This window comes from Notothenia coriiceps, unplaced genomic scaffold (genome assembly GCF_000735185.1).
Source record: "Notothenia coriiceps isolate Sejong01 unplaced genomic scaffold, NC01 NC01_scaffold00037246, whole genome shotgun sequence".
Taxonomy (NCBI): Eukaryota; Metazoa; Chordata; class Actinopteri; order Perciformes; family Nototheniidae; genus Notothenia; species Notothenia coriiceps.
In genome coordinates, this window is record NW_011369947.1 from 7,133,854 (window position 1) to 7,139,884 (window position 6,031).

Consider the following 6,031-nt stretch of genomic DNA (forward strand, 5'->3'; position numbering starts at 1 on the left):
ATAAGAGTTGTGAGGACAGGAGGCGAGGCCGAGCCCCGCGGACCGCAGAGCTGTTAAACGAACTTCTTAAAGGTGTCTCATCTAGATTTGTGGCAAAATGATGGTTATGGTCGAAGACTTTTCGTTTACGCGACCAGAGAATGCCATGCCTTTTCCATTAAATATCTTCCGGTATTGATATTTGATTGTTAGGTCTACGATAAGGTCTACTGAACGTTTTTCGATCGATTTGTTTGAAAGTTTTGAAGTCCTTGATTTTCCTACAGTTATAACAGTTTATGACTGGTAAGTTTACTTTGTTATATATTCATTTGGTTGAGATTAAACTCGATTAGACGATTTTGGTCTTAGTCTTTGTCAAATAACGGTTCATTTAATTGTGTATGCTCCTTTACATTTTTGTTTTGTTTCAAACACCGTAAGACCCAAAACTCTGCAGAATATATGTTGTCGTGACAGCCAAAACCTTTGGTGAGGTACAGTTTGATTTACAACAGCTAACCGTTTTAAATTCTAGTATGGTTCATTCTGGGTTTGAGACTTGTATTTCTTAGAATTTTCATTTTGAATATTTGTGTTTCCTTTTGAATTATTGGATAGAGTATTTCGTGGTACATTTACATTATTATAGTGACATTATTAATAGTGTATCTATTGATCAAACACGAAACCAAAGTACAACCGTACTTACTGTCTTAATTCCGTTGGTTTGTTCTATCTTCTCTGTACTTCCTTCTATCTCAAACTCTTCTGGAATTGTAGACCTTCTCCTGGAAAAGGATTTAAAGTATCGATTGTTCTTATTTTATCTCGTCAACCAACTGTTAGAATATGAGATTTGATACCATTTTATTTTATGTTTACGTGTAAAATTTGACATTACTGGTACACTGTAATTTATGGTATATGTATTCGTGGTACATGAGTTGTGTTTCTTACACTCGATCCAGATGTAGACGTCAAAGTCTTAGGAATTTTGTGTGCATATGGTGTGGACGAGTTTTTCGAAGTTGTTGTGACGTATGTGAGTTCTCGCAATAAGTTATTCAGCTCGAACGAAGCGAAAATCCTCTCATTTCATCCACTTGGACTTACCCCTAATGTACCACCTGGAAAAATAGTGTCATCTTATAAACCGAACAGTAAGTCCTTGTTTTGTTGATTAGACCAATTTAACAGTCGACACAATCATACCACGCACGACCGAGTTCAGGGGGGTGACCTCTGAACTACTCTACCCTCTACCGCCGCTACAGTTAATCCTACGTTGAGAGGGGGTTGTCAGGACCCTATCCTATTAGTCCCCCGTTGTTTCCACTTGGACACATCACCTGACACCACACGTCGCCGAAACTCCAGTTTCACTGTCCGAAATCCCTCAGCCGTAACTTGTAAAAGAGATGTAAGAGGTGTATCAATGGTTACGATCCTCACCCTCAGCCACGGATGACACAAAATTTACACAATGTCAATTGTAGCCATTGGAATTACAAAAATTGAATTGAACAATAGTGATTGTCGTAAAAAATATGGTAAAAATTGATAGGAGGTGTAATCTTTAAGTTTCAACTGATTGAAAGAGGACGTACTCTTGGAGTATAGTTTAAGTAATGTGGTTGAAATTTACATGGTGGTGAAATGACAAATGGTTAAACTTTCCGTATCTATCCATATTTGTTACGACTATATTTTAGTTATGGAGCAGAGCAAAGTACTGTTTTGATGAAGGTTTTCCCAAATAACTTATCACTGATATGATTACGAGAGTTAATAAGGACACTCTCACAGTGAAAAAAAACATAAACCCTATAGAGTAAAACAGTCTTGAGTAATAGGAAAAGTTCTGGTTCGACTTCGTTTTTTCTTCCTAACTTACCTGTCGTAAACTTACCCTTTAATTTACTACCCACCTGTGTCTCGCTTTATGCGAGACCTCCCGAACGCCTTGAGTTGGACCTCACTCCAAAATTAGACCCCGACGTAATTTAATCCGGTCTTTCTTTACCGATTGGCTTATAAAAATTGTGTATGGGTGTACACGCCGGTAGAAACGTTTCACAACAAGGGTACAACCGTAAGAGTGTCATTACAAAATACGACAATACGGATGCTAGAGGTTAAAAGGCTTACAATTTAACTTTTGACGTTGGCGACTCCATGTTGTCTCGTCGTGTCACCTAAACAGGACAGTTCACTTCGTCAAAAACCCCTCCATCCGTAACAAAAGGAGAGTAGCCCCTACGTAACTCTTTAGTGCCATTGACCCCCCGACGGAGGGGAAAAGTAGGGAGAGAGTTTACGCGGACACCACGGTTTTTCGGAGGACATGGTTGGACTCGTTGTAAAAACTGAAGTCGTCTTACCGAGCGGGTCCAATCAGGTCCACAATCCCCTTTACTGTCGTTATTGTACTTTGTCTCTTTTTGGCAGTTACCAAGTAGTACTGTAAGTATGCGCTTATGTGGGACTTCCTTTGCCCTTGGTTTGTACAATCTACCTGGTACCAATACTGTGTTATTATGATGTCTTTGTAACACACTGTGACGATTGTACTGACGACCTGGCGGTACGTCCTTCGTAGGTGGGTTGTTTAGTATAAAATTTCTCGGTTTGGTTACCAAAAAGCCAAACAAACAAACAAACAAAAAACAGTCGCCGTAAACACTTTTTGCGAGCGGACTTAACAATTACTCAAATCACAAATCTCAACTCGTAATCGGTTCCTTTCCTTCGTAGTGTAAACTTTGGAATAGTTAACTTACTGTAACTGCACCGGGTGTGAGAAAGCTAACAAGGAACATCACTGTTTATTCACGAAATTGTAGTGAAAAGGTAAACTTTTTGCCAAAGATAATAAGTTCCGTTTCTAAAACCCTACGAAATTAACGAGAAAATTACCTAGGTCGGTGCCAGGTGTAATGTAGTAACAGTCTTACTTACATTACACCTCTAAATTTTTGGTCGAACCACAAAATCATGACTAGCAGTAATGCCAACTCCCTGAGAGTTGTCGTAAATTTTTTTATAGTTTTACATCTTAGGACTACTTAATTCTACTAATTGAGAAACGGGACTATACCGAGAATTTATTAAGGACTGTGACAGCTATTACGTGGAAGTAGCAGAAAACAATATGGGGGTACGGACAAGGAGCAGTAAGTTCGGGTCCGAGACTTCCGAGGACGGGCTACTATCGTATGTCAAATAAAGATTTTGGCTGGTTTCTTTGACTGTAAGTTCCACTTTCACTCCTCAAGAATCATTGACCGTGTTTTTCCTACGTCTGAACTCATATGCACTACCTAATTTGTTGTGTTATAGTACTTATGACTAATTCAATGTTATCAAACGATTTATAAGTGGTAAATTATTTACTTGTGCCTGTTTACCGTCAAACTTTTACACGGTCTACCTTCTTGCGTTTTGGATAAACTACTAGGGTAGGTTAAGTCGAATATGTCGTTTACACATAAAAATCCTTTTACGAAATTGGACTATCTAGTACAGAATCCGGCGTCCACCAAGGGACTAAGGTTTACAAGTAAGTGATCCTTTGCTTTAGGGTTATCTTCTAGTGAAAAATAGTCTTCCTGAAAACTTTCCGTTGGTAATCAAAACTCCAGTACTGCCTTGACACTTTATCAATATGGGGCCAACTTTTCTGATGTGAAACAGTCGTATTGCTCCAATACAATTTAAGTACCTCAAACCCAAACAGGCAAGGTTGACAAACACATCTTAATTGGTATTCTATTACTGATTTACTACTAGTGTGGATTCAGAAACATCTTTGTACGTCGTCGTACGACCCTATTTGAGAGTGCGATTTATGCGAACTGTAAACAAAATGTATTTAGTTGATTCTCGTTTCTCTTAAAGAACGTTCGATTAAGAAATTACGTTATACCCAACGTTAACGAAAACTAACTTAGTGTTAAATGGGAAAACAATTTTTACATTGGAGCATTGACGGAACAGGAAGTAGTCTTTATTTTTGAGAGTCGATCCGGTTTTCCTTCTCTTTTCCTTTTCTGTAGTCCCTTGTAGGCTCTACTTCTTACAGGACCATTGACGTTAGGTACAATCGGTTTTCCTAACGAAACATTTGAGTCATATTAACGTAGGTGTTGTGTCGGTACACAGGAGGCCAGGTGCGATGATTCATAAATTTGATTCTATGTAAATAGAGACCATCAATAGCGTTCAATCGAGAGAGCAGAGAGAGAAGAGAGAGAGAGGAGAAAGAGAGTAGAAACCCATTTGCAGGTTAATTTTCCCTTTAATATTAATAGAAGGTAACAGCTGTTAACAGTAAAACTACTTGTAGGACGACACAACCCTGTCAAGAGTCTGGTCTCGGATCGGTTGGTCACATTCGTTTCGGAAGTGGGTGATTCGACATAAATCTTGACTTATGTCTAATCTACTCAACCTCTACTTTCATAAGTTGCGTTCTTACGAAAATATCAAACACACCGGGGAATATACTTCTCAAGAATATGGTAGTAGTAACCTGAAAATTTTTCTGTATATAATTCGTATAGTTTATAGGTTATACGTGTTATGTTTTATCTTTATATATTAGTGACTTAAAGTACATGTAGACGTTTCGGTTTGTACAAGTGTTATAAATTTTCAATTTAAGACATTTGTATGTAAAGGGGTTTGCAAAGCTATGGAAGTTATAAAACTCAAGCAAGTCTTTAAAAGTTTCACTTGTCTTAGGAAAAATTAACTGATTTCCAGATAAAAACGTCTAATTCAATTCGAGGGTAAGTTAATCATTTATTACGTACCGTCACACTCTTTTTCAAAATCTCTCATGACGGGTACTGTTCACTCAATCCGTTAAATGAACAGGGCTTATGTAAAAGTGACAGGTCTACCTGTGTTTAACCCCGGTGGACCTTAGAAAGAAGAAGCCGGTAGCATAAAATTCGTAACAAGGGTGCCAAAAAAATTGCTGTGGGCGATTGCATTCACTGCGCCTATTCTAAAATGACACGTAGTGTGGTATCCCAACCCATAGCAAACCTAAAAATTGCTAAGGCAAAGACGAAAAGTCTAAGGTCAGTAAAAGCCAAGGCTAAGGCCAAGAAACTCTCCCATTTTTATTCAGAGGCACTGTTTTGACCCTCTTTATATATAATATACTTATTGTAATTCAGTTATAACATAAGGATAAATGCTTAGTGGTATTGACAAAAATTAAGACTTATTGCACACATAGACCTTCATCGTTAATCCTAAGAGTGGTCTTTGCTTAATTGGTCGTAAAACGTAACACACGGAATCCCATTACACAAAGATATACCCTAGTCGGTACTCTCTTCCATCGTTCAACAGGACCTGACAGACAGGGAAGGATAGCTTTTCCACGAATGTCGACGTATGGGACCGATGGTGAGCCTATCTGGTCTTCCTCACGTTGGCCGCTGGTGTGAACCACAGGTTGGTGTACGAGAGACGCTTGTGGAACCGGTGTCGATATGATGTCCTATGATGTCAGGTATTGGGTTGTGTACAGGTTGTGTATCCGGATTATTATTAGTTATTTTTATGTAAATATAAATTCCGGATATCCGATCGCAAAAGATGTTGAGTTTCTACGAACGTGCGAATGTGTATAGGACGTTATTATGGTACGACGTCGACGGGTCGACGGTACAACATTTTCATATATTTATCATAAAAGTAAAGTAATTAACATGATAGATATCGGGACGGAAGTTATTTGTTTGACTGGTGAGGGAGCACGGAGGAGGCTCAGGACCCCCAGGCCCCTAACTCTGTCGCGCTCCTGTGTCCCTTCGACGAGTGAAGTATTTCCTTTACTCCCAGTTGAGTATATGTTGTCCTTCGATTTCGCAATTATTTGGAGTAAATGCACAATCTCTTTCTTGTATTCTTTCAAACTTTTTTATAACTCCGACAATTTGCCGCGTCGCCTAGACGACACACATCTTTCTCTCTCTCTCTCTCTCTCTGCGACTCGACGTGGCACGTCGCTAGTCGACTATGCCCTCGTATC